This window comes from Dipodomys spectabilis, unplaced genomic scaffold (genome assembly GCF_019054845.1).
Source record: "Dipodomys spectabilis isolate Male_0828 unplaced genomic scaffold, ASM1905484v1 ptg000279l, whole genome shotgun sequence".
NCBI lineage: Eukaryota > Metazoa > Chordata > Mammalia > Rodentia > Heteromyidae > Dipodomys > Dipodomys spectabilis.
Genome location: NW_024870956.1, coordinates 2951096 through 2971807, shown reverse-complemented (window position 1 = coordinate 2971807; position 20712 = coordinate 2951096). Strand labels below are relative to the sequence as shown.

General features: G+C 37.8%; 1 pseudogene; it reads right to left on the bottom strand.

The window, feature by feature from the left end:
• Positions 1-4469: 4469 nt before the first annotated feature.
• Positions 4470-4566, bottom strand: LOC122126494 (annotated as a pseudogene).
• Positions 4567-20712: the final 16146 nt, after the last annotated feature.

Genomic DNA, 20712 nt, shown 5'->3' with positions numbered 1-20712 from the left:
CTGGGGCCTGGTGGCAATCACTCATTCATCATTCCTCCTTGTTAGTCTCACTCTGGTCCCAAATCCTGTCAAAGATATGAAATGGCCAGCGATTTCTGTGCTGAAAAGAGTATGCCAATAAATCCCACCCTCATAGTTCCTGTTAGAAGTAAGCCTTGGGTTGGGAATGTGGCTAAGTGGTAGAGTGCTTACCAAGCACAGTAGTTTTATTATCTTCATATATGTCATGATCTGTCTGTGTATGACAAAGACTACTGTGAAAATAAAAAGACCCTTCACAGCACTTATCATTTATATACCATCAATAGATATGAAGGTGCTTAAATATTACTGAAATTGCTTTGGAACAAATCATGTTCACTTTGACTATCGTGAAAAAGAAGAATTGGTTTCTCAGCACTTTAGGTAAGAACTTGATTGAAAAGTGAAAGTGAGGAACAACTCAACTCATACATTCAAATGAAACAAAACAACCTAAGAAAACAAATTAATTCAGCACTCAAGAACCTGCAGGAAATGCAAAGACTTAAAAAAATATCAGCTATGACAAGCTTATGAAAATCCTGACTACATGGGAGTCTCCTGTTGTGAGGATAGAGGTTAAAGCCCAGACTAGACAGAAATATCTGCACACAATGCCATGCACCTATTATTCTAAATTCCAGGAAGAATAACATAACATGGACTGAGCCCAAGGTCATATACAAGTATCTGAAAAATAATCAGGATTATTTAGGGCTGGGACATGACAATGTGGTAAAAACAACCATTTAGGGGGCACACGACACTCAATTCAAACTCTAATATTTGGGTATTAAAGTAAAAAGCTATGAATTTAAACAATTGGAATAATTGTAAGATTTGAGTATTTTAGTGGAAAAATGCATGAGAGAGATAGAATGAACCCATGGTGCAATACTTTCAACTTAAGTGAAAATGTTTTATGGTACTTCAGACAAAACACTTACCTTGCAAATGAGCATGGTTTTGCATTTTGGTGATGGAAATACTTTACTTACACATATGTAAATTAAATAGATTTTATTTGGGTAGATTGTACTTCTTGAACTAAGAGCCTGGATGATGTCCCTGAGATTTTTCTCTCAAGGCTACTACTCTATCACTTTGAGTCACAGTTCCAATTCTGATTTTCTGTTGGCTGTTTGGTGATAAGAGGCTCCTGGACATTCTTGCCCAGGATGGCTTCAAACCATGATCGTCAGATCTCACCCTCCCGACTAACCAGGATTCCAGGCAATAGCCACCGATAGTTTTAATAATTTAGTAAACTGTACAGTTACTGTAGTTATTCATTATCATTATAACCTGTGTAATATATGTGTGTATGTATATATCAATGCATACGGGTAGAAATATTTTAACATATTTTTGTATCTACAGTAGATTTATGAAATCATCCATTATAAAATAAAATGGAAACAAAAGTTAATAAGGATCAAAACAAAGGAAATTATCACATATTTCTTGTTGTTGAATGGAATACGAATTGCGAGAATCCGTTTGGGAAAACCATCTCTACATTAACAAAATGGATAAGAGCTATTGATTCCAATCCATCTATTTGCCCATTTTGTGCAACCTCACACATGAGTGTCAAAATCAAAAAATACTTTTTGCCTTTGCTTTCAACTCACCTTTTATAATTTACGGATTAGATGAAGTAATCAAATAAAGATTAAAATAATGTTATGTGAGAGTATGAATAAGAACTGAAAATGATTTTAAATATGATAATAGCTAATTAAATTGCATATTTCTTGCTTTTACTCTGTCATGTCCCTCATTCCCACATTAGGAAAGTATATAGAAGGTTTTCACTGAATTATATGTACAATTATGAAAAAAATGTATTGAAAAAATATAGGCACAGTGTGGTTTTAGCTTATTGAGACCTGTAGGTGGAATTGTGTTCTTGAGGACTTGCAATACATTGTGATGAAGATGAAGGGAGGGATGTGCTTATTCTGGAAAACTGGCTAGGGGATTGCTCCCATAAAGGTAGTGATGAATTCTTCCAAAAGGTTACAGTAAAATCACTTTCACAAGCATGTTCACTGCTGCACAATTCACCGTAGCCTAGTTACGGAAACAGCCCAGATGCCCTTTGGAGGAATGATGGTTGGAGAAAGTGTGGGACATATACACAATTGGATTGCATCCATCCATTTTGACGACTGTTACATTATTTGTAAAGAAATGAATAGATCTAAAAATATATTAAGTGAACAAAGTCAGAGCAAGACACACAAAGGACAGATGTTCTGTCTCATATTTGGAAGCTAGAAATTTATACAAGTTTATACAAAAATGTTAACCAAAGCATGCTATTTGCAGAGGAGTATTTCAAAGGTGTAATTTCTTATAAAATTGAACTTTACTCCAACAAAATGAATACCAGGAAACTATCACTTGGAAGATGTGAGTGGAAGTCAAAAGGAAGAAATAAAGAGAGTTATGGAGGAAGAGAGTGAAGGTATAATATTCAATGCAGATGTATGAAACTAGAAAAAATTAAAGTGGGGTGAGGCTTGGAAGGGTGTGGAAAAGTTATATAAAAATCCATTATATTAAAAAAAAACTGATTTGTTCAGTGGAAATACCCTTGTACAAGTATTTAAGATAATGAAAATATAATTAAAAAATGGTGACATCTGATCTTAAATTTTATTTCCATTTCTTTTAAAAATAAAATTATTTGCTCTATAATTTGATCAGAGGGATGGATTTTGTGGCTAGCTAGATCATTGCACATCTGTCTCTCTCCCTCTTATGGTTCTCATAGGTAATATGATTGCTCCATAATTATCCTAATTTATTTTGCTTTTATATTTTTTAGTTGCATCATTTCACATTCTACTCTGTCATTTCCCAATTCATTTACATATAAGACATTATTTCCTATTTTCTCATTTCTAGAATAAGCTGCACATGAAGACACCACTGGTCCTCATTTTCAGTCTGTCCCTTTGAATACGGAGGAAAATCTTTCCTCTGCTCTCTACCAAATCCCTATTCTCCAGTTAGAATAATTTAGAATAGTAAAAATGAAAAAAAGAGAAAATAAATAATAGTGAAAAAATGATGCAGAAAATTCACCAGATTTTTCTGACTAATTCATGCAATGTGAACTATTGGGCAAATACATGGACAGCTCATCCTCACTGGCACTCAAATTCTCTGGTTAGGCAATTCTGATGAAATTGAGGAACAAGAGGAAAAAGTGAGAAATGTTATCAATTGCAAGAAAAAAAAATGGTGAAGGATTCAAGCAAATTTCTTCTTTGCTGAAAATAATCGCCTTACTACAGTGCAGAGACTACTTTCCAGAAAGGTCACTCATGTGAGTACTAGGGATAACGATGAGTATATCCCTCTTCATCGAGAAGCCTACAGTGGACACTTAGACATTGTCCATGAGTTGGTGGCTCAAAGCGGATATTCATGTAATAACTGTGAATGGCTGGACACCCCTGCACAGTACTTATACATGGAATATTACCAGAGTGGCTTCTTTATTTCATCATGATGCAGACACCAATGGCCAAACTAAAGGCCTCTTGACCCCCTTGTATCTTGCTGCTGGGAATAGATATAGCAAAGATACGCTGGATCTCCTTCTATTTAACCATTATATCAAACCAGATCTGAAGCACAACTTGGAAGAAACTGCATTTGATCTTGCCAAGAGGATAAGTATGTATCACTACCTTTTTGAAGTTGTGGAAGGCTGTACAAATTGTTCTCCTAAGTCCTAATGGCTTGGGAAAGTTTCTTAAATTTCAAAATTGCCAGTCCGTCCCATCTGTTCATACAAAATATTTTCACAATACAAAGCAACAGCAATATCTTACTTTAAAAATTCATGGATTCCATGGTATTCTTCCAAGTGAATTGCCTGACTTTGATGTCAAAATATATTCGAGTTGTTTGTATACATCAATAATGATTTCTATAGAGTTTGTGATTTTTTAAATCAGAAATAATTTTAACTTATCTGTTAAAATGAGTAGTAGAGAAACTAAAGATATTTCTGGTGCTTGTGTGAAAAAAGTATATTTTAAAATATTTAATATTCTGTTTGTATAATGTCCATAATCTATTTCTTTCTCTCCTAGATAAAATAGTTTGAATTCGACATTGTTTTATAATATATAGGTTCATTAATAAATGTGTCCTTTCAGAATGCTTTCCATATGGAAACAGATTAAGATTCCTTTAATTCCTAGGTTCTTATAGAATTTTATTTCTTTGGGATAAAATGACAATGTTATCTTATTTCAAAAGTTTTATAAAGGTTATGTTATGTAAAGGCTTTTCTAAAAAAGTGAAGATTGAATATGCTGATGACAAAATAACTGTTATTTCTACTATTTACATGTATTATTGCACTTGTATATTTGTAATCAACTTTTTAATAACGGTTTTTCATTTCTTGCATCTGAAGAATGAAAAATATGTAATACTTCACAAATTTTCATATCTTCCTTGTGCAAAAGCAATGTTAATCTCTGTATTGTAATTCGGGTAGAGGAGCTGCTGAAGCATGTAGTATCCTGTAAATTTAAGTAGTTAATGATGCAATCTTAAGACAGGCATATATTCTAGATTACCTATTTGTAACAAAGAAACCTTATTGTTCCCATATTTGCTATTCATCTTATTTCTGTAAAATTCTGTGTATGGTGGAAAAAACATATGGTTTGTTCGATTGCTCACATTTGCAATTTTTGTCAATAACTATTTTAAGTCTTTTTCATTTGAAATTTGATCATACTTTGAAGCCTTTATAGCTACGTCCAAAGGTGATGGATTTTTAAGTACTTATTTATTAACTGATTTAGCTTTGTGGAGGTAATGGATTCAAAGTAAGCCATGCTTAAGAGCTATTTCTAAAATCCTGCAGCTTAAAATTTACCAAATGAGGTCTTACTGGCACAAATGTCTGCCTGACCCATTACCCTTGCTCCATGTAGGAACAGACCAATCAGATCATCTTACCCTGACAGCATAAATTGTCTTATTGGAGCAAAACTAATCTTAGTTACAAATGATCATAGAGTGACGAACAGGTCAGACAAAGCTGGGCGCTGGTGGCTCATGCCTGTAATCCTAGCTACTCAGGAGGCTGAGATCTGAGGATCACAGTTCAAAGTCAGCCCAGGCAGGAAATACTGCGAAACTCTTATCTCCAATAAACCACCAGAAAACCGGAAGTGGTGCTGTAACTCAAGTGATAGAGCACTAGCCTTGAGCTGAAGAGCTGAGCGACAGCACCCAGGCCCAGAGTTCAAGCCCCATGACTGACAAAAAACAAAAAAAGAAGTGTTCAGGCTAGAAGGTATTTTTTCAAAATATAATTGTTTATTACACCCTATCATTTCAAAACTAGCTAAAGCCAAGAATGTGAAAAAATTATTCATATGCATGATTACCTCATGTCCTGGCCTGTCTACCATCCAACCAGGCAGGAGCTTACACCACTGATTTTCTATCACAAAATATATTCTATAGCTCCAGGAGAAGTTCATATGTTTCTCCTCGTTATTAGGCCTTAAATTGGTAATGTTTTAATTACAGTGTTTCCTCTTGCCTCTAGGCTGTACATCTCTGAAGGGTAAAGCTTTAGTTCTAATTCTACTAAAAAACTGATGTAGAGGTAATGGAATAATACTCTAAAACAGTTGTCTTTTATACCCTTACCACAACAGAACAATGCAAAACATTTTCTTATATTATATATAATTATATATTTTATATTCATATGTGCTGATTTTATATTTCACACAGTGAATCTTACTGGAATTAATTGATAATTTGACATATTAATTGATATTTATTCCAATAAACATATTAGAATATAAATAATCAGGATTAGAATATATATTAGAACACAAAAAGTATCAATGCAATGTTTTCGGTATAAACTTGTGATACTTTCTAAGTGTTCTTGGTCTTCTGAATTCACATGGTAAAAAAAAAAAAAATGTTGTTTTCCTCTAATCTATAAGGGATTTTACTCTGTTGCTCTGTTTATTGTTTTAACTCCCTAGTCCCAAACTGTTTTTCTCCATATTTCAGAAGCATTCCTACTGATTATACAAAAATTTTGCTGATATAATGTCTAAAAGGTATTATTCTTCTACAAGATCCACGGGTCCTAGGATCCCAGGTCCCAGTTATCCACATCATCAGATAACTAGGGCAAGAGTTCTCACCTAGGCCCATGCAACATGCAAACAAAGTAATTGAAGATCCATCTCAATTTCTCATTTCCTACATTTCAGGGCCCCAATTCCTTGAAATGCAGGAATTAGCAGTAAGCAATTGGGAAATGCAAGGCAACTTAAAATGCAAGATGAGATAACAAAATGTGAAAGTACAGTAATTCAAACTTTCAATTTTCAGGTGACCATCCCATATGAGTGAAAAATACCACAAATGTCATAAGATTATTTGTAATACCCCTCTCCTAATGATTAATGAATGATGTCAGTCCAGCATCAGCAGGCCAAAAAATAGTTGCTGGAATGATAGATCCATAATTAGTCTACCAATGCTAGGAATACTTGTCATAGAGTTCAAATATAATTCAGAAAAAACATTAATTGAGAAGATCCTTAGTGCTTCAAAACACTGGTACTTCAGTAAAACTTGGTTCTGTAGTGTAAAAATGTTGTCATTCTCAAACAAATGATAACCTACATTTAATTTCCTGAAAGTATATTCCTTTTCAAATAAACTTTTTAAAATCACATTTGCCAAAATAACACTTTACAAGTAGATGATATTTAGTGACGTTATTAGTTTTTCAAGTGTAGGGAGCAAGTTACAACAGAGTTGATTTATTTACCCAGCACTAATGCCAAACAGGTTAAACCATTCATTAAAGTGTAGAAATAGGACCCCTCACCATTTGTGTTTTTCAGTAGGTGCCTTCGAAAATTTATTAAATAGATCAGCCTCCCATATTTCAAACCAAAACATTAGCAAATAAAGTAAATTTCATCACGTAATAAGTACATTTTAAAAAGTCTTAAATAGTTGCCTTATCATATGGTGTTTTACATTTTCCCTATCTGTCTAACATAGTAAGAAATATGACTTTAAGTCTTAAATATGGGTATGCATCAGAGATTTGACAAACATAAAATCTGTCTTCTATTTCTATCATATTCCTCTACAGTAGTAAATTTTAGTTTTTTCCTTTTTCCAAAACTCATAGGTATTAGAAAGTATTATCCCATGTAAAATAAAATAATCACAAACCACTGTTCAATGCCATTTATCAAACTGGTAGTTAGGAATACATTCTAAGCCATTTTTAAACTTTCTTGTTGACTACAGAGTAATCTTCCAAATGGAAGGGAATAAAATCATGTCTAGGTGCTTCATGTCTCCAGTCTTGATAATTGTTACTTCAGAATTATGGAAATATCATCTGACATCAGTTTAAGTATATGCAGAATTGAAACTCCATGGAATGTATATAAACCTTTCAAAGTACTAACAGACAGTTTAACAGAATGACTATTAGGAAGTTGAAACCAGAGAGGAATAATAGTAAAGACATAGAATGAATGAAAAATGGAACAAGGGTCAAGTACAGCTAGAATACTCAATGTACACATGTGAGAAAGGAAGTGGTAAATCGGAAATAAATCTTGTAGAAGGGGTTGGTTGAAAATGATAGAAGGAGGGGCTGGGAAGGTGGCTCAGTAGAGCGCTTGCCTTCCATGCTTGAGGCCCTGGGTTCGATTCCTCAGCACCACATTAGCAAAAAGAAAAAAGCGGGAAGTGGCGCTGTGGCTCAAGTGGTAGAGCACTAGCCATGAGCTGAAGAGCTGAGGGACAGCGCCCAGGCCCAGAGCTCAGGCCCCACAACCGGACCCCCCCCCCAAAAAAAAGAAAATGATAGAAGGAGTGACTCTGATCCAGGAACATTGAACAATTAGATGGACATATTTCATTGTAACACACTAACACAATCTTTTGAAATTCCGTGAAAAAACACAACAGAAAACAAAAACACACAAAAAGAACAACCAAACAGCAATCTCTATAGAGTATGATGTATGATTATGACCTCTCAAAATTTTAAATAGTTAGTGAAGGACAATCCTGGGAAAAGCATACAAAGTTGTTTAAAGTGGGCAGTTTGGGGTAAAGGAGAATTTTTAACAGATTTAAATAGATTGTCTAAGGTTATAAATCACCTACATCTGCTTCAAATATTTTCTTCTGTGAGTTCTCTTGGTCTGAACTGCATACTCCAGTCCTGAGCCACACTTGATAGCTTGTGAAGATAGAATGGAAGTAACAAGATCAAAAACCCATTACTCCACTGGAGAGGAAACAGTCCTCTATGTTTTCTCTCATTTCTATTGACTACTTTTATTCATAAGTTTACGTCAACTGATTTGAATTATATATTTCCTTCTTTGTTCTGGCAAAGTAATTGTTCAAAATAATTCACTAAATATTATTTTCCATTTTTTTCTATCATGCTGTTTACTTGTCCAAGCGAGTCCATTAAACTTCCCCCTTGCATTTGCTTGCCACGGAAAACCAGAATCAATGATAATGAGGACAATCTCTAATGGAAAACTTTGTCTCCAAAATACCCGTCCAAGAAGCTGTGATCACAAATATTTAGCTATACTTTTTTCTTTTTCTTTTACCTTGAAAATCTTCTTGTGTCTAAAGTGCCCTCAAAAATAAATACTCCATCAATTTTTGGTTCAATCACTTCTAACCTTAAAGATATATTTTGCTAACAAGATGCTTAGAGGTAACCGAAGAATACTGCACTTTTATCTTCTCTCTTAAGACTCTCCTTAGATACCATATCAGGACTAGTGAAGTTATTCTTTGCAAAATTATTTCAATAGATTATTTTTCTCTTTGTCTTGCATTTGCTCAACAAGATGTATGGGGAAGAATAGAGTTAAATCACCCATACCTTTGAGGACAGAGTCTGTTACAAAAGAACAATGCTCCTATGTTCTATTTCTCTGTCCTCCTCTTAGCTCTTGCCGGATTTCTCACTTATCACAGATTCTTGGCTTCAAGTCTAGTGAAGGTGAAGGACTATAAGGCCTCCCCCATTGCTACATTGTAGGGCTAGATCTCCGGCAGGAGGTAAGCATGAATGACGCAAACAAGGAACACATGTTGGGAGAACAGGTTTAAGCATCTCTGGTTTATTTCTGCACAAGGGTTGGGATTTTATAGCCCCAGCTTTCCCAACCTCCTGAGTCCTTGCCAACCAATTACTTAGCAGACAATTGATGATGGGCACTGCTGGGTGACAGGCATTGTTTGGTCCCGAGGGGCATGTAGGGAGCTTGGACAGCTAATGGCTGGCAAGCTAGGCAGACATGCCTGTGGGTCACGTCTCTATGAGCAGGAAGTGTGCTTCAACTGCTACTCTAGCTGACTCAACCAGATCTGACTGGCTCTACCCACAAATTTCCCCTTTTATTTTAAAAGGATCGTCATTATGGTGACCCATCGTTGGAAGCGTTTTTGCCAGGAGTGCAAGCATTTAATAATTCCTAGGAGAGTAAGCCCTACAAGTGCAAGGCCTCCCCAGATGACCAGAGAGGATGGCGAAAGCCATTGTTGTAACTTTTTAAGCACATCTTCTAAAAAGGAGGCAGCGGGAATAAGCTGTATGGTGGCCTGGTTTAGGCGGGTAATATCATGCAGCAGGTTTTGGGTGAATAAGGGACCTAGGGCCTTTGATGTAGTTACTAAGTTTAGTGACATTGGGTGCAGGAGTGGAAAGCTGACAGACAGAATAGTCATAGCATTATATAGTCCTCCTTGTTGTAACCAAAGAAACGTAATCTGTTCTTGGAGCAAGTCTATTTGTTGTTGGAGCACAAGGAGGCCTCCCTTAAGATGATTGGCAATTTGTAAATGTTGTAATTCTATGGATGACAGTTGAGGGATGAGCTGGTTTATCTGTTGCACAGTGGACACGCCTTGGGACAGCAATATAGCAGCGGTGGTAGCTGAAGCAATTGTAGCGATGATTGTGGACTCGATTGCAATGATCAATCCTACTGCTCTTTTAGTGCGTGGACGAATCAATTGAACCTGGGAAAACTGAGAGCCAGAACAGTAAATGGAGGAACACGTACCAAACCTGCAAAGGGATATGAGTCATTGGGTTGCCAGTGATTGCTGAGAGTGCAAGTAGCAGAGGAGTTGTCTCCTAGACAAAAAAAGAACGGGACTCTAACCACTACCTTTCCTGACACCTGGTGATATCCAGATCGGTTACAGCAACGAATATTGGCCAATAGGAAAGGGGACAAATCGAGGCAGGAATGTGATGAGCAAACGATTGGCATCGGAGCTCCTAGGTCTCCCAATCGTCCTCCTGAAGAGTCATAAAACTCGTTTAGATTTGGAGGTTTGGGATCTATTTCAGATTGGTTGTATATAGCCGGGTAGAGGGAAAACGCGAGGTCCCCAAATACTTTGCCTTGCCAGGAATTGGCACAAAGGCTAATAACTAATTCCTCAAGAGGAGTGGAAATAGTGCCAAAGTTATCAAACCCCCTGCGTGGGCACAACTGCATATGAAAAGGTATGTCAGTAGCCTGATTGCAATTTTTTCCAGTGGGACAAATGGGATAGGGTCCTGTGTAGTTCTACCATCCCATCCCATGTGTTATTGCTGCGAGGGGGATGGTACAGCCATCAATTTGCTTTATCATCTCGTTTGAAAAACAAAAAGAGCTGGCTCCCTTCGATCTAAAAGTAAGGTTTCTTTTTTTGTTGTTGTTGTTGTCAGTCGTGGGGCTTGAACTCTGGGCCTGGGCGCTGTCCCTCAGCTCTTCAGCTCAAGGGGAGTGCTCTACCACTTGAGCTACAGCACCACTTCCAGTTTTCTGGTGGTTTATTGGAGATAGGAGTCTCACGGTCTCTCCTGCCCGGGCTGGCTTTGAACCGCGATCCTCAGATCTCAGCCTCCTGAGTAGCTAGGTTACAGGCGTGAGACACCAGCACCCTGCTAAGGTTTGTTTTTTGATGCCATAAGGTGTCTGGTGAGAAACAAGGCCAACCATGAGATTGGAAGAAAGCATTTGAGGGAAGATGGTGGTAACTTCCCCTAACATCATTAAGATTTGGGGGCTGGGCACTAAAGTTATCTTACACTGCCCTGCAGCAGATTGAGAATTGGCTGTAATAATGGCACACAATAGGAGGAATAGAGTACCATGCCCAGGATCAGGGTCTGGGGCCATAGCCTAGGCTTGTTCAACCAATCCCTTTAGGTCTCCCCAAGTGATGGCATGGGCTCTAGCTCGAGGTTTGTGTCTCCTCCTCCTTGCGCTGTTCAAGCATAGCTGACACATCTTGTTCATAGGTGGTGATGGTTGGTCAGACAACTCCAGCTGGGATCCAAACAGGTTTATCACTCGTGTCTGGAAAGATACAAGGAAATCCTCTCCTTTGTGCCATTAAGGGAGCAGAACCCTCCCATTTTCTTGTGATGGGGTCCCTCCATCTAACCAAAGGGACCAGAGTAGGTGTTTTCATTAGTCCCCAATGCAGGGACGCAGGGGTCCCACATGTGGTGGGTGTGAATGTTAAAAAGTTTTTTACAATAAGGCAATAATTTAATTGTGTTTGGGGATCTTTAAGCCCTAGCCACTCCAGTTCCCCCTTTTCTTTTAAAAGAACGGTCTTGATTTCTTTATGACTGTGTTCAACAATGGCTTAGCCTTGTGGGTTATATGGAATACCTGTCTGGTGTGTAATGTTCCAAAAGGTACAAAATTCACGAAAATGTTTGGAGGTGTAAGCAGAGCCATTGTCTGTTTTAAGGGTCCAAGGAACAGCCATAATTGTAATGGCATGTAGCAGTGACTTAACAGCGTGCCGTGTTGTTTCACTGTTAAGGCTAAAGCTGTTATAAAGCCTGAGAATGTATCTATGCATACATTTTCGTATTTTTGTTTACCGAATTGGGGGATATGGCTAATGTCCATTTGCCATGTGCTATTGGGTCTAAAGCCTCGTGGATTTGTTCCCATGGGCTGAAGTGGTCCTAAGGGTAAAAGAGGTGCACAAGAGGAGCAGGACCGAATCATGTGCTTGCATTGTTTGTGTGTTAAATCAGGAAACAACTGTTTGATAGTAGCTGCCGATAAATGAAAACGATGATGTAACGTTTGGACCTGGTCCATGCACATATTGGTGAGTAGTACAGTTGGTGTGACAGCGTGATCAATGGCTTCATTACCAGCAGCTAGGGGTCTGGGGATGTTAGTATGAAATCTAATGTGTTGAATGTACCAGGGTTGGACACGATTGTCTAATACATTTTGCAGTTTACACATTATTTTTGCTACATCATGACCATCATTTTTTAAAAAGCTCCAGGAAGAATGGCAACAGTTTGTACAGTATTTAAACTATCAGAAAAAATATTAAGAGGTTCTTTGGGAAAAGATGTAAGGGCAAGCAAAATGGCCAGTAATTCAGCAGCTTGAACAGACAGGGAATGTTGTTGAAGCATGTATGTTTTAGTATTGGCATTGTAAAATCCATAAACAGTTTTGTTAACATCGGTAAAAAGTACAATGGTTTGATGGATAGGTTGCCCATTGGGACGAGTACAATATTTCCATGAAAGTGGGAGTTCTTGGGTACTTTTAAAATGGGGTTTTTGGGCATATGATTATCAATGTTAAAATAGTAGTGGATGACTTGTAAGGCTAATGCCTCTTCGGTTGTTAGGAAATCAAAGATTGTTTTTGTAATGGGCCATATAAGATGGTTGGGGAATCGGCCATAAGTTTGACGCCATCATTCCACGCCTTTGATGGCCACGTTGCATAGCATGGTAATGGATGTGCTAATTTTTGGTAATTGGGAAGTGGCAAGTTGTACCCATTGTAACACACCATGGGTTTGCATCAGTGCCGCCATTACGCCATTATTATTTAATATAATTAGGATGATTTCTTGGATGGTATCTAAAAACACCAAGGGTGTTGACCATAATCAATCAGCGACTTGTTGTGAAACTTGTTGAGCATCAGGTGAAAGTATACGAAGGGAAGTTGGGTCAGAGGGTCCCTGAAGCAATTGAAATAACGGTTAGAGTTGTTGGGTGGGGAGACGCATAAAATCGCATACCCAGTTGATATGTCCACATAATTATTGTAATTCAGTTAAAGTATATTGGGATTTAATGACGCTATGGGGCCCATTTGGGGTAATTGTTTGATTTACATGGTATCCAATATAGGTGTAAGGGTCGTGTAGCTGAATTTTTTCGGGGGCAATATTGAGGCCCAGCACTGTAAGGCTCTCGTTGAGTTGTGTTAAACAAGTTTGCAATGTTGTCGCATCTTTATGTGCTATTAAAATGTCATCCATGTAATGGACACAAAAGCATCTGGAAAACAAAGGCCTAATAGCATGGGCAACATACATCTGACATATAGTAGGGCTATTTTTCATACCTTTAAGGATAACTTTCCATAGATATCGATGAGTGTATAGTTGACAATTCGTTTCCAATACAGAGAAGGCAAAATATTCTTTATCTTTGGGATGTAGCAGGGTGGAAAAAAGCAGTCCTTGATGTCAATAATGGCAATGTGCCAATCTTTGGGTATTGAAGAAGGGTGTGGAAGTTCAGGTTGAAGCGTTCCTATCTTTTGTATATGACAATGGAATGTAGATCATGGAGAAATCTCCACTTTCCTTGAGCCCATTTCTGGATAATAAAAATGGGGAATTGTGGGGACTGATGCTAGGTTCTATGTGTCCCTTTTTTAGTTGCTCCTCCACTAGAGCCTGGAGATGAGGGAGCTTTTCAGAGGAAATAGGCCACTATTCGACCCAAATGGGTTTGGTAGTGTCCCATTAGAGTGGAACTGGCTCTGGTCACACAACAGTGGTCATTAGAATTGGGGGTACTGTGGGTGATTAATGGCTCGATCAGTTATGATGTCTTCATAAAAAGCCTTATCATCTGTTGTTGTCAGCGTACCCATATTAGTGAGGATATCTCTTCCCCAAATATTGCATGGAAGGTGAGGGGCAACAAGAGGTTTAAAAGCCCCGGTGGTCCCACCGCAGTCTTCCCATCTTACAGGCCATTGGACATGGAGGGAATCTGTTTTTTCACCGACACCTTGTATGCAGGGGCCAGGAATTAGGTTCCATCCCAACCCTTCTATTTCATCTTTTCTAAGGACTGTGCAGTCAGCTCCCGTATCACTTATGCCCTTAAATTCTGTTCCATTGATTTTAAGTTTCATTCTAGCTTTTCCATTTTGGATAGGAATAGTCCATCACACTTGAGGTGGTGGCTGTTGCTTTGTCCTATTGAGGTCGGGGCTGAGGACTGCCCCTTATTTAGTTGAAAGGCTGAGTCGTAGAGCAGCATTCAGAGACCCAATGAAAACCCTTTTTGCATTTAGGACATACAGAAGGAGGTTGTTTTCTTTTGGGTGAGCGCCAGAGTGATGGGCAATCCTTTTTAAAATGACCAGTTCCACCACATCCCCAACAAGGTCGATTTCCAATTGTGCCATTAGGGGGCGCGCAAGCACTGGTAGTCATAGAGGCGAACTCCTGCGCAAGGGAAGTAATAGGATGAGTTTATGTCCCGAAATCCTTGGTGGCTAGGATGCAATCACTGATCTCCTCATTTCGTTCAGGGGCAATGGCTTTTCTGCATTCCTGAGTGGCCCCTTACCATATTAGGCTCTTGATTAGCGCATCTTGGGCTCCAGCCTGGAATACTTTCTGGGCCACAGCTTCTTGAACACAGGCAACGAAGTCAGTGAGAGGATCATTGGGACATTGTATGAGGGGTTTTAGATGTTTGTCCCCTTCTTTAGAAGGGACTGAGGAGACAACCCTCAACGCACAGAGGCTTACTTGGTCAAAATACTGCGGAGGTGCCACTGCTTGTGTGGCAGGAGATGCATAAGCACCCTCCCCTTTTAAGCAATCAGGGTCCCCCATGGCAGCATCCTGCCCTCTGGCAGTGATATTTCATGTGCTTTGTTGTTCACAATCATCATAAAAAGCAGCCTTCCATAAAAAGAAGACCCTGAAGATAATGCTGCACTCATTAAGCTCTTCCAATCATGGGGCAGTTAAGATCAATGCTAAGGGTTTCGAGCATCTGTTGAGCATTCAGGGAGTTTAACCCATCTTCCCTGACAGCAGCCCAGTATTTGTCAAGTACTTTTGGGTCATGCAGGTATCATTGGTTAGGTCATGCAGAGGTTCGGTGGAAGTTTACCGGGAACATGAACTGGGGTTCATTTATAGGCTTGGCTGTCGTTGCCACGATACTTGTGGGGCCCATGAACAACTGTTGTATTACAGGGGGAAAAATGGGTTTTTGTTCTTGGGCAAAGTTGGATATCTCTACCCAAGGATACAAAGTTTTCTGAGGGGAGTTCCCAGGCTGGCCTAAACAGCCCAAAGAAGTGATTGGGAAGGCTTCCTGGGACTGATAGTGTGGGGGAGGCGGTTTTACAAGCATAGCTGGCCAGCCCCCTGGGTCACCTGATAGTGGAAGTTGTTGGTTATCTGTGTTCTTGCTGGAATTGTTTGCTGTGACACAAGAAGATGGGAGTGCTTGAGCAGCTTCTCCATTTTCCTTTTGTTCTGTTTCTTCTTGCAGCAAGGTGTTAAATGCCTGCAGAGTTTCCCCTTCTTCTTTCCCTGATAGACAGGCTTGAATAGCTACTATTATGATGAAAATATTAGGGGCAGCTCAGCGCTTTCATGGACTTCCTTTTTATGAGCTGCCTGAATGACGTGGGTCCACCTGTCTGGATCCCAAATGTCCCTGCAGTCAATCCAGGGACACAATTCACTCACTATTTCCCATATTAAACTAGCTTCCTTTTGTGTTACTTTTATCTGCCTACTCCTGAGCAGGGCAACAAGTACTCATGATTGAGGCTCTCGTGCTGTGGGGGGAAGGATGCCCATGGAGGCACTAACCTTGCACTAGACAATAGACCGTCCATCTGCTGAAAGCAATCGAGCCCCTTGTTGGGCCCCACTTGTAGGGCTAGATCTCCAGCAGGAGGTAAGCATGAATGATGCACACAAGGAACACACATTGGGAGAACAGACTTAAGCAGGTCTCATTTATTTCTGCACAATAGGGTGATTTTAAAGCCCCAGCTTTCCCAACCTCCTGAGTCCTTCCCAGCCAATTACTTAGCAGGCAGTTGATGTAAGGCACTTGTAATGGGTACTGCATGGTGACAGACACTGATTGGTCCCCCAGGGGCATGTAGGGAGTATGCACAGCTCATGGCTGGCAACCTAAGCAGACACACCTGTGGGTCAGGTCTCTATGAGCAAGAAGTGTGCTTCAACTGCTACTCTAGCTGACTCAACCAGATCTGACCAGCTCTACACACACTACATCTTCATGGTTTTCCTTTTAAAACTCTTTTATTTGGATGTGGAATTTATTATCATGTCTTCATTCAATCTGTTCTGCATTCTAGTGAGCTAAATAGACTCTGTAAAATCACTTTAGGTAGCAAGAATATTAAGACAATGTATATCAAAAAGTTTGGCCTCCCTCCACTGCTGAAGCCAATATGCTTAGCTAGGGCTTCTAAGAACGCGTTTTCTTGCTTTTTCAATTTGCTCAATTCTTTTCTGATCCCAAAACTTTTTGGCTTATGTAATAAGAAAAGTCTTCTCTATCTCATGTTAATAAGGATATTATATTTTGTGAGCTACTAAGAAATGTGAAATAATTGGATTCAAGTAGTCAATCAGATTTTTTTCTGTGGTTCAGTGCTTCATGTGCAAAGACATTGTGGAAATAATTACAAACAGAAAAGTGTAAACCCAGTACCTTCTTTCATTGTTGATGGCACTTTCTCCCTAAATATTTGGACCCAAATTATATTTTTCAGAGAATTACTGTTTGGTAATTAAAGTCATTTCACAAATTTTGATGTCTGTTTTTTTTTAAGAACTTTGAATTTAAATTCCACTACAACCTTGTTTCACACAGTAAGAGTAGATTTCCTGGGTAAGGACAATTCTCAAGGGAACCTAAAGGATTTATAGCAAGGTTTTTGAGGCTTGTTTATTTAGTGTGAAAATGAGCCATCTTCACCCACATTGCTCCCTCTCAGCTAAGTCTCCATGGATTACTTTGCATGAAAGCCTATTTTCTCAGGCAATTTTAAATTTTCATAATAGGCTAAGTTGTTAAAAAGTTTGAACAAATTAAAATTTACCTGTCATAATTTTAAAACTTTTTTGAAATTCCTTTATTAGAACTGCGATTTCACCAATCCTAACTCCACCTTTACCATCAAAAACAGTTAACGTGGTGTTTTCATGATATAGTGTCCATGAAACTATTATTTTCCAGTGGCTGTGATATATATATATACATATATATATATATATATATATATATATATATAACCTTATAAACTGATTCTGAACAAAATGAACTCCAAGATAATGAAACGGAGAGTATTATTTGCGGTTGTTGTTTTTAGTGTACTATGTGATTTCTATTTTCTTTTGGGTTATTCCCCTATGCTTTATTCTCTGCTGTATTTGATTTTGATAGCCTGTGTATTGTGTATATATTTACCTTAACTAGAGAAGGGATGAGGAACAACAAAATGGTGAGACAAAGGACAAAGGCAAACCAATGCAATAGCAATACTCACAAGACAATATGTTGGAAATTTACATTACAACTTGTGAGCGGTATAGGGGTGAAGGAAAACTGAAGAAAATGAGGGAGGGGGTAACAAGTTTGAAAAGTTATGTATTCACTACCTTAAAATTGCTGTAACCCCACTGTACATCAATTTGACAATAAAATTAAATTTAAAAAATAAGGTGCATGAAATAAAATTTCACTGTATTGGTAGAGTAAATATTATTCTTTATGTAATAACTTTTTAAAAATCAATAATGTTTGTCATCTAATTTGAAGTAATTACCCCTTTTTAATCAGAGGACCATCAACTTGAATGCTATCTGAATAGACAACATTTTCACAATATACTTACCAATATTTTGAAAAAAGAATAAATATAGTACTTTCTCATATTAAAAGCAAAAGCAGCTTAATTCTTTGGAAACCTATAACTTTTAAAAGGAAGTAATTTGTTAAGAAGACAGGATATATGTGTTCTTCAACATTCCAATGACTAATAATTACTCATTTTCAAATTCAGAAGATTCCATACCTGAGAGATTCAAAACAGTACCAGCTAGCATGTTATGTAGTTCTGCAATAGATGCATTTTCCAATGGGGTGTTACAGATTGAGAGTCAACAGAAAAATAACCACATCCTGGTAGAGGATAAAACTATGTAGCATCGGTAATAATTCTTCAAGAGTAAGCAATTGTTTATCACAGTAAGCTATTATTTTTATGACCACCAATCTCAATATTTATGATATAGAGACATCTTAGCCCAACAGTTTAGAACTTTTAAGGTGCACCGCAAACATCCCTTAATTCACATCATGAATAACTTATCTCTATTGTGAAAAAAATACTACTCTGCTAATGTGGTGCCATACATGTTCTGGAAAGAACACCACAATAAACTGGGTTGCCTCATTTTCCCCCCACTGGAATACTTGAGATCAGAACACTTGCAAATATTATTTATATTTATACTTTTTTAACTATATATAAATTGTGGATGCTAACATCGGAAGATTACAGTTCAAAGCTCACCCAGTCAGGAAGATTCCCTAGATTCTTATCTCCAATGAACTTATCAGCGAAAATAAGACACAAGTGGCATTGAGGTTGAAGTGGTTGAACAAAAGCCTTGAGCATAAACAGGCTCAGAGACAGTGTCCAGGCCCAGAGTTCAGGCTCTAGGACAAACCAATAAAACAAAAACAAAAATAAAAACAAACCCCAAACCTAACATTTTTCTCATTGTATACAGTGGCAAATAATTAAGGAAATTGCTTCCTGTGTTACATACAGGTAGAAGAAGAAGATGTCACACGATTATTCTCTTCATACCATGTTATAACAAAGCCTCAAAAATTTGCTCTTATTCTAAATTTATAAATTAATATCATCAATTTTTGGCAACTCTGTCTACAAATTCACATTATCATTTTATACATGAACTATTTTAATTATCTATTAAATAAGTTCTAATTATAACTCTCTTGAAAGAATATTCTAGGCAAGTAGAATGCAAAATCATTTGTGAATTTGTCAATTAAACCCTCTACTTAAAAAGAATTTTGTAGTATCCTATAGCATATGAAATTACAAACAAAATCAAAATATTTATTTTAAATCGAAATTCTAATTTAGCAAGATCATCAAACATTAGACGAACTTTGCTATTTTTCCAGGCTTAAATTTTTGTAATCCTTCATCATTCCTTTGGAATACAACAGAATGATGATTACTTACTTTTTCAAATTTTGGAAGGGAATCACAAGTCATTTTGCATCTAGGAATGTTCTGTTATGAAGAGAGTATTTAAAACACAAGTGAGGATTAATTATGAGTTGCATTTCAACAGGAAATTTGACTTCTCAAAACATAATGACAAAAATTAGCCCAAACTTCCAACTATGTATTCCTTTCTTGTTTGATTTGTTTAATTAAGACAAAATTATACTTCCTGGTCCAGGGAAGGTATCACTATGTAATTCCACCCTCTAATCTCCTGTCTTAATCTCAGTGCTAGAATTCTAGGCTTGCATCACATTGCACTGCCATAGTTTCTTGGTTTATTTAATCTAGATATAGACTACCAATTCTGAACTTCTCCAGTGATATTATACACCATAGTGACTGTTCAGACTGTTTATCTATTATTTTCAAAGATGTTTTAACATTTGACACAGTATATGAACATTTTCAGATGCACCTGTGGGGTCTCTGATTCATTCCTCCATGGATGCAATCCCTTTAATAATGATTAATTGACACTCTTCCTATCTCTGGTCCCTACCAATGTAATATTCTCAAACTTATTTGAAGGAAGTTCACTTGAAGACTTTCCAATATTAAAAATTATCACTTGATTCTAGTCTTATTCAGGACATATATTTATTTTTTCCTAGCTTTTCTACACATTCTGAGAGTTGTTTCATTTGTGTATTTGTGTGTGCACATATAAGTGCCTCTGTGTGTATGTGTATGTTTGTATGTATCTATGCAAAAGCCTCAAGCTCTTATTCAGCAATCTTGCTCATAATTGGTATTCCATCACCTGAGCCATTCTTCCAATCCAGCTTTTGGCTGCTTTATTATATGTACTGTTGCAAAGACTGTTCTGCCCAGGCTGGATGCAAACTGAACTTCCCAGACTCCTTTATATTCTGAGGATTAATTTCTCCAGGAGTATCAACTTTTAAACTACAAATATTTTTGTGAGGGTAACGTCTAAGCTGTAGCCCAGATTTTTAATTCAAGAAGTATTTTTTGTTTTGTTTTGGTGGGGGGTCCGGTCATGGGGCCTGAACTCTGGGCCTGGGCACTGTCCCTCAGCTCTTCAGCTCAAGGCTAGAACTCTACCACTTGAGTCACAGCACCATTTTTGGCTTTTTTCTTTTTTGCTTATGTGGTGCTGAGGAATCGAACCCAGGGCCTCATTCATGCAAGACAAGCGCTCTACCAATGAGCCACCTTCCCAGCCCCTAACTCA